Here is a 9863-nt window from a genome sequence, read left to right on the forward strand (position 1 = left end):
CCAGCATGTGGGGCATTAAAGGGCCCGCTGGCACTTGTAGTTCCACAGTAATAGAAATAGTTAAATAAACACACACTGACACACATGAAAAATAATCTTTAATACATACATAGCCCACACATACTTATACTTACAGTACCTTTCTTGAGCCTGTAGGTTGCTGATCCTGGGTCCGGGGTCCGCTGATCCTGTGTCCGGGCCCTTAAATGCCCCGCATGCTGGGACTTGTGGTTCTCCAAGTCCCAGCATGCGGGGAGGCTTGCTGGGACTCATAGTTCCACAGTTTTAGACAATGGTGTTTGATTCTATTTTTTACACAAAGATCAGCCCAGTACCCACAGCCCAGGGGTACCGGGGACAGCACCAGGCTTCAGCCTAGCCAGGTAAGTCCTGGAGGGGGGACCCCAATATTGGGGGGGTCCCCACTTCCCCAGGTTCCCACTTCCCCAGGACTTGTATAAAAAGTCTTCCCCCTGGGTGTGGCTGGTTGGTTGGGCCTTAGACCCCTATTCGTTTTGTCCCCCGCATTTTGGGAACCAGATCTGGCCCTGGAGCCTGGGGCTGGTTTTTAAAAGTCAGCGGAGCCCTACGCATTTTTCCCCCTGATTTTTTAAAACCAGCTCCGGCTCTTCGAGCCTGTTGCTGGTTTTAGCCGTGGGGGAGGGGGGGGGACCCCACGCTGTTTTTTACATTTATATATTAATTTTTCTTTTTTTACACACTGCAGCCTGCACGGATCTGACTGACCGTGCAGACTGCATATACAAATTTGTATTAGCAGTCGTATATACATCGGGGTTTACAAAGCAGTCGTATTTGACCGATTTGTAAATGACCCTCCGGAACACGAATTTGCATACGGCTAAAACAGCCGTATGCATTCGTATTAATTCGTATTAAGAATATGAATACGAAAAAAATCATATTCGTATTCTTAGTAAATTTCCCCCTCAAACTCTGGGTGACATTTATTAGAGATCGATGTTGGGTTTTTGGGGATTTTTATCGCAAAAACGGCCATTATCGCATTTTTTTTTGCAAATCGACTAATTAATGGGTGGCGATTTGCGGCATAAATCGCACTTTTTGCCGCTAATTCGCACTTTCTGAAGTGGCAATTTCCAATATCGCATCCAGATGTTTTCCCATTGAAAAAGATACAAACCACTAATTTAATGGCTGCCGCATTTGGAAATCGCCAGCAAAATGCGAATTTTTCAAAAAAAAAAATAGACCAAGTAGAGGGTGGAGGTTTCCTCAAAATCGCCAGCGTTTGAGCGTAGAAAAGGTTAAATCTCTCAAAGGTGACCCACATAGCAAATACTAAGTCCCCTACATATATCCCCACATGATTATGATTATGGACACCTGTGAGGCTGTTTGAGATGGAGATGTTGCAGAGTGGACTGGAGGTGCTAGTGTGTGAGCTGGGGCGTTTGGAGGAGCTACGCAGGAGGGATGCTGCTGCCCACCAGATCCAGGTACCCCGACCACTCCGTGCTTCTCGTCGGTACCGTGCTAGGGTGTACCTGGACTCCCTCTCTGATCAACAGGTGGTGGACATGTTTAGGTTGAACTGACAGAACTTGTTGAACTTATATGAGCAGGTGAGAGATGATTTGGACCCTTGTGGGGGGGCCAACTATGCAGTGTCTGGGCTGCAGAAATTAATGTGTGCCCTCCACTTCTTTGCCACAGGCTCCACTCAGTCTGTGAGCTCATGGGCCTTGGGGGTGTCACAAGCCACTTTCTCTAAACATTTATCTCAAGTGTTAAATGCATTAAAGAAGCTGTGGTGCACATATATCACATTCCCACGTTGTGAGTCCGAGTGGCAGGAGCTGAAGGTGGCATTCTATCGGCTCTCAGCATTTCCAAATGTGCTGGGAGCCATAGACTGCACCCACATTGGGATTCGGGCCCTGCACGTTAGGGAGCATGTCTATGTGAATCGCAGGGGCAGACATTCCCTCAATGTGCAGGTGGTCTGCGATGCCAACCTCAGAATTCTCAGTGTGGTTGCAGGCTATCCCGGGAACTGCCATGATGCCTATATCCTGCGGCACTCAGCTCTCTGGGACCGTTTCCACAACCACACCATGCCAGAGGGCTGGCTACTTGGTAAGTCACTTACCACTGTTTACATGATGTTTGCTAACCTATGTCTTTCCCTTTAACATCCATGTGTGTAACCTTACAGTATATTAAAGAGTCATTTCTGTTGTAATTGTTTATACCAGGCGAAACAATATAGTATAGGCTGCTACTATTATGTGCAAATTACCCACATGATATGTGACCACACAAATCCCTTTACATGTTAGGTGACTCAGGATATGGGTGTCATTCGTGGCTTATGACACCTCTGCGGAACCCACAAAGCCCTGCACAGCACCGCTACAATGCTGCACATATTGCTACCCGCAATGTAGTGGAACGCACCTTTGGGGTGCTGAAAAGCAGATTTTGGTGTTTGGACAGGTCAGCAGGTACACTGCTATACCACCCTGCCAAAGTGGTTTTGGTTGTCCAGGCTTGCTGCATGCTGCATAACATAGCTTTGGGTCAACCAAATTATGTAGATGTGACCACTGCAGCAGTCGTGCAGGAAGCTCAAACTACTGATGTTGTAGTGCGAAGTACACGGAGGGGGGATGTGGTTCGTACACAGATGATACTTCAGCATTTCACAGGTAATTTTGTTGTGTACAATGAATAGTATAGGGGAACCTGTAACACACATACATTGTTAACATTACATTTTTCCCTGTCCATGTTAATTGCCCAGAAGCAGACCAACAATAATGGGCAACACCTGCAAGCTGCCACACCACAGCATACTTTATGCCTGGCAACATGATAACACCTATAACAATGTCAAGTAAGTACTGTACTTTTCTGTTTCTACAAATGTTTGCAAATGCTAATTAACATAGGCTTAATTAATGGAGGTGACATGGATCATTGACTGAGGTGGTTGAAATTTACCAAAACAAGTGGCGCCTACATACAGTATGCAATTCCCAATGCTTATCCCCTTCAAATGTGACTATTTCCTAAAAATTCCATGACAAATAAGCACACACAACCCAAAGTCCCGTGTCTGCTAAAATGTCACTATTTGACACTACATAAAAGAACAGTGTGGGTAATCATTTGTAAAGAATGACAACAAGTTTGCTGGATGCAAATAATTTTTACTTGCTGAAACATTTAGGCATAGCCCATACCATATCAAAATTTCACATGAACATTCACTGCATGAGTGTTGGAAAAAAAACAGCACATGATACACATGTTTTAGAAAAGTATAAATTTTATAATTAGATTCATTTGATTATGGCTAATCGATGAATGCTATATGGCTCATATAAATCTCTCTCTACCAGCAACTATTAATTTATACAAATAAATGAAAAATCCTATAATCTCTACTCCCTGTTACTAAATAAATATTTTGACTAGTGAAGAATACTTGTAAATCTGTAATGTGAACGATATAATATGGCCTCTCTAACCCTGTGACGACTTTGAACATATTATGAATCAATTTGGTTCAATTTAATCATATTGTTGCCATTCCTCTTTTGAAATGTTATAAAAGGACACACTGCTTTCTGCTTAAACTCAGTATATTAGCTATAGTATAATTATATAAATCTTTTATTTATTTTGGTACACTATCTTTTATGTTTTTCGTTTATCTATACATAAAATAGGATAATTGGCTTAAATTGAGCTCCTCATTGCACTTGTAAACGTATAAATAGGATACAAGCATAACAGCAAGTATCCGTCTTGAGAAAGTCTCCATACAACACAGGAGACGAAACGCGTTGACGTCACTGTATACTGACGTTAGAGGCTGACCGCTGACTCTGGTGCAACCACGCTGACTACAGCTTTACAGCGTCTCTACTTAGAACCAGCGCTTCAATTTTTACATTACCGCAGTCTGTTTAAATTTGGACGCTCTATTTATCGGGAGGAGAAGCTGATGCCCGCCGGCACCTATTTGAAGGTGACCCACAGAGGACAACTACCGGCGGCCACCCGCCCCCGCAAACGGAGCAACCACCAGACCGTTTAACGTCAATACTGAAACAGGGTGAGATAACCAACTTAAAATCCCCTGCGTCTAAGTGCTGCGTATTAGACTGTCATTGATACATTTATTTGATGTGGAATTGAGCCGCTTCTGACCTTTACTGTGTCCATTTCATTGGCATAAATGACTGTTGACCATTGCCTATTTCATTTTCATTACAATAACCCGCATTGGACTGAGCTTTACTAACCACCATCCCAACAGTATTATAAACAGCATTTATCACTCAACCCCAAACCACGTTTAAAACCTATCTACAGCGGTGCACCCTTAAGCCACTAACGTCCAGCTTTTATCCTAAATGAGGATTGCTAATTATTAATTATATATTAGCTCTATAGTGTACTGTATATTTTTATATATATATTTTTTCATATTTCTTTATCTGATTTTTTTATTTTTTATTTTTTATTTTTCTTATATAAATTGTCTGTTTCTTAATCAAATGAATTTAATTATAAAATTTATACTTTTCTAAAGCAGTGTGTCCGCTTCATCTTTGCACGTTGGTTATCAATTACCTGCATTTATACAGACCATTATATAAGTAGCAGCGCAGAGCACACCACCTCCTTTTCCCTTTTTTTCTTTAGTACTAAATTTTGTGGGTAGAGGCAACCCCCACAGGTGTGTACTGCAGCAGCCATTACTAATCGACTCCACTAGAAGTATATTAAAGAGCGCTGGGGCTCCTGCTGACTGTGTTTCTGGTTTTATCCCCAAATTCACAGCCTGTAAGGTTATTTCTACATGATACACATGTAAATGCACACAACATTAATCATTTCTGGCTAGCGCCCGGGTATTAACACCCTTACCACTAGTGGCACCACCACCCCTAGTACGGATACTACGCCGTGGGGGAGTAGTGGGGGACCCACTCATGGGTGTGGAGGACACACTACTACTTTGCGTAGATGTGGTTTGGTGCTGACCTACAGATGTAGCAGGTCTCATCTTTGCAGCCTATGGTGATTTTTCCGCCATGGCCGCCATGGCGGCCGTGGCGCTCGGCATTCGCAATATCTTTTACAAGCTTGGCGATTCGCCGCGGCGTGCAATACCACAGATTAACTACCAGATGTCACTTTTGAAAATCTCATTTGCGCATGCGTAAAATTTGTGCTGCAGCGCGTGCATGAGGCACAGGAACTTGATTATCCCTTGCAAGCCTAGTCACCACCTCTCTTACGCCGCCTGCACGAGCGTGATCGCGTCTCTTTGGCGGAGACGGAGAGGAGCTGCATTTTATTTGCCTCGCAGGAGCGTCTCTGACGCTCCTAATAAATAGCCACTGAGTTCACTAAAAACAGTATACTGTATACTGTAATTCTATTACAATATTCAGTATAAGACTTTTATGCAATAGTGCTGCGTCCAGAAAGCTGTACTACAGTATTCTGTAGATAGTGTACAGCCAACCCTAGTCCTAAATATACTGTACTGTACATGGACGCTTGTGGTGTATACAGTACTTGAGCGGCACGGACGCTAGTGCGTCTCAGTACAGTATATTGGTCTAAAGTTACCCACAATACAGTATGGTGTTGCAGTATGACATTCACAGTACTGTACTGTACAGTAAGATACTGATTCGTATAGCGATCATTTTACTGTACTTTGAAGGACGCAGCTCTGTTGTGTAGTGTAGTTCATACTGTACCTGCACGGCTCTTCATGATGGAGACCCGTGTTCGATTACGGCGTCAAACTTTTTATATTATAGTATTACAGTTTACAGTATATTGTATAAGTATTATATAAAATATAATGCTTTTACAATATATAATACTTTTATACAATAGTGCTGCGTCCAGCAAGCTGTACTGGTCATGGGCGCTTGTGGTGTATACCGGAGTGGCACAGACGCTAATACTGTACGTCTCAGTACAGTATACTGTAGTGTTCTAAAGTTCTTTTACAATATACATTATAATACTGTACTTTAATACAACAATGCTGCGACCGGCAAGCTGTACTGTTCATAAAGTACTGTAGTTTATCACTGGCCAGTGATAAACTACTGTACTCACTACTCTTGCGGGCGCACAGAAATGCGACGCTGTTCCGCACAGGACGCACGGCGCACAGGACGCACGTGGGCAGAGCGCCATTACAGTAGTAATACAGTATATAGTACTGAATATTGCATTGCTGCACTATGGCGGACCGCAGGCAGAGAGCGAGGCCCTTCGGGACAGGGGAGCTCCTCACCCTGGTGGCTTGGCGGGACAGGCCCCTGGTCTCCAATCGTGAGGTTGTGAAGGCCTACCAGGGGGCAAGCCAGGCCATCAGGGACAGATTCCGGAGGGACAGGAATGTCAGGAGCCTCCAGCGCAGGTGGAGCGACCTGGTTCGTCGGGAGCCCCAACTACTGGACTCCCTAAGGGAAAGTAAGTACTGTACAATGTTGAGTGCTACTGTATATTTTCTACTTGTTGCCATGGTGGATTTCATATTTGTTTTTAATGTGCTGATTACTGTACAGCAGTGTTTTTCAACCACTGTGCCGTGGCACACTAGTGTGCCTTGAGCTGTTCTCAAGTGTGCCCCCAGATCTAGAGATGCCCAAACCAGTTTACAGCCACCACCAGTTCAACTGTTATTTACTGGTCTCTTATTTTCATGTAAAAGGCCAGTGTATTTTATTTGTGTTACCTGTGGGGACCAGTGTGATTGTTTGTTGTATGGGAGCCAATAGGTTTGTTTTTTTTCCTGTGGGGGCCAATGTGTTTTGCCCTGTGGGGATCTCATGGTGTGCCTTGGCAATTTAAAAATCTTATTTAGTGTGCCGCAAGGTAAAAAGGTTGAAAATCACTGCTGTACAGCATACTGTACTTGCCTCCTTTTGAAAATGAGTTTCAGGGAGATTATACAGTAGTTGCTAGTAGAATTTTGCACAGGTGTGTCTAGTTCCAAACTTTACTGTAAACAGTACAGTATGGAGATATTGTGAAAAGAGATTGTGAATGTGGCACTTAGAGTAGAAGCGTGGGGGCAGCTCTAGCGGCGAAACACGAGTCCTGGCAGCGTCTGAGATGGGCCGCCCCTTGGCGCATCCTGAGTCGCAGCAGCGTCTGAGACGGCCCGTCCCTTTGCGAGTCCCGAGTCGCGGCAGCGTCTGAGACGGCCCGCCCCTTCGTGGATTACATTAGCTCTGCAGGAGATGTTGTGGTGTAATGTCCTGTATTAGCCGACCTCCTACACCCCTGGGGGGGGAGGGGAGGAGGCGATTGACTTCAGTTGCATAGACATCACTCCTTGCAAGAGACAACACTAGTGCAATGGTACTGTAGCCAAATCAAGTCCTCTTACTGTACAGTATACCAACACTTCATGAACACCCACAGTGCAGTAGCTGGGACACTGGTGTACTCGTTACTGACTGACACATTTATTTATTTATTTATTTACATTTTCTTATATAGCGCAGCAGATTCCGTTGCGCTTTACAATTGTAGACAGTGATAAAACAAACTGGGTACTGTAGCAACAGACAGACTTGGAGGTAGGAGGGCCCTGCTGCAAGCTTACAATCTATAGGGACACATTATAAATGTATAATAACACTTTTACGTTTAATGGTCTGGTTTTATTAAATATCACTCTACAAAATATTGGAATAGAAGGGGAAAAAAGGATGTCACTGTAGTCGAACCCGGGTCTCCAAGCATGAAGAGCCGCGCAGCTAACCACTAACCTACGCAGCACATTGATACAGTATGTACAGGCTGTGGAGTGCTGATACAATCAGTGGCATCTGCAGCTCTAGCGCCGAAACACGAGTCCTGGCAGCGTCTGAGACGGGCCGCCCCTTGGCGCATCCTGAGTTGCAGCAGCGTCTGAGACAGCCCGCCCCTTTGCGAGTCCCGAGTCGCGGCAGCGTCTGAGACGGCCCGCCCCTTCGTGGATTACATTAGCTCTGCAGGAGATGTTGTGGTGTAATGTCCTGTTTTAGCCGACCCCCTACACCCCGGGGGGGAGGGGAGGAGGCGATTGACTTCAGTTGCATAGACATTACTCCTTGCAAGAGACAACACTAGTGCAATGGTACTGTAGCCAAATCAAGTCCTCTTACTGTACAGTATACCAACACTTCATGAACACCCACAGTGCAGTAGCTGGGACACTGGTGTACTCGTTACTGACTGACACATTTATTTATTTATTTACAGTTTCTTATATAGCGCAGCAGATTCCGTTGCGCTTTACAATTGTAGACAGTGATAAAACAAACTGGGTACTGTAGCAACAGACAGAATTGGAGGTAGGAGGGCCCTGCTGCAAGCTTACAATCTATAGGGACACATTATAAATGTATAATAACACTTTTACGTTTAATGGTCTGGTTTTATTAAATATCACTCTACAAAATATTGGAATAGAAGGGAAAAAAAGGATGTCACTGTAGTCGAACCCGGGTCTCCAAGCATGAAGAGCCGCGCAGCTAACCACTAACCTACAGTACGCAGCACATTGATATGTACAGGCTGTGGAGTGTTGCTCATACAATCAGTGGCATCTGCAGCCCTAGCAGCGAAACACGAATCCCTGCATCCCTTACATGGATTAGCGCTGTAATATAATGTCTTGTACTTTTGTGTACTGTAGATCAAGTCTGGAAGGGGAGGAGGCGGTTGCCTTCAGCTGCATACTGTACACATTACACATTACTGTTACACATTACGGCTACGTGAACAGCTTGTAGCCCTTTTGCTCACTCCTACGGCCACGAGCGTCTCATTTCCTACGAGCGGCTCATTGTGCACGAGCGTCTCATACTGTAAGCGCGCTCTTTACGGCGAATAGCGGGATACCACTGGCACATCACTCCGACTGTAGCATTAGCCACCCAGTGGTGGCGGATTGTATTACATGACGTGCTCCCACACCCCTTGGCGGACGCCAGCGCCAGGAGAATATCGATGCGCCAGAGCCTCCGCCATGGCCGCCTGGCGGCAAAGATGAGACCCGGTACATCTGTAACAAACTAGTTGCACTGAGGCTGAGTTGCGTTTGTAGGGACATCAACGCAGTTGTTTGGCCATTAATAGCTTGGGTCTGTTCCACCATTTTGGCATTTAGTGCTCTAAAATTAGTAGTTTGGTCCTGAATGGCATAGCCAATTTCTGATAAGTGTGTGTCTAATGTGGAGACAAAACGAATTTGTGTCCCTACATTAGCACACACACTTTGGGAAATTCGTCTAATTTGCAGAGCTATGTTACGCACATACCCCTTAATGCTTTCTAGGTGGGTGGTCTGCACCTCCATAAAAGATTTTTGTTTCCCCTTGAAAAGATGGATGGATTGCGCCAACTCCTCCGCACTAGTGGGAGTGTTGATGGCTGCAATGATTGGTGGCTGCAGTGGCTGCAATGATGCTGCCTATGTGACTGCGTATAGGGGGCCTCATTGACTGGGTGTGATTGGTTTTGTGCAGGTTCCAACGATGGCACCGTCTCTAGGATGATTTCACTCATGTCGTCCATATTTTGCATGGGATCCGTGGGTTATGGCATCGGTTGTGACGGTCCTACAAATGAGATAACAGTGGTAAGTATGCTATGCAGATTGGTGTATGGTGGGGCATGATACCTTAATTCAGGGCCGTCTTTCCGTATGGGCTTAATGGGCACTTGCCCAGGGGCCCCAGGTGTATAAGGGCCCTATGCTGATAGCTGTAGATCCCCTTTTTCCAGGGATACCAGAATTTTGAAAATCGGCCCTGGGGAACTGGAGATATCCAACTTCA

The 9863-nt window shown here is 45.0% G+C and overlaps 1 long non-coding RNA gene across 1 annotated transcript; it reads left to right on the top strand.

Annotated features, from left to right (window-relative positions):
* Positions 1-2610: 2610 nt before the first annotated feature.
* Positions 2611-9619, top strand: LOC146079620 (uncharacterized). The gene is made up of 3 exons (XR_014474653.1): positions 2611-2693; positions 2789-2881; positions 9552-9619. It is a non-coding gene; the product is annotated as an uncharacterized LOC146079620 (long non-coding RNA).
* The last annotated feature ends 244 nt before the right edge of the window (positions 9620-9863 follow it).

Source organism: Crinia signifera, chromosome 5, assembly GCF_055691185.1.
Source record: "Crinia signifera chromosome 5, ASM5569118v1, whole genome shotgun sequence".
Classification (NCBI taxonomy): Eukaryota; Metazoa; Chordata; class Amphibia; order Anura; family Myobatrachidae; genus Crinia; species Crinia signifera.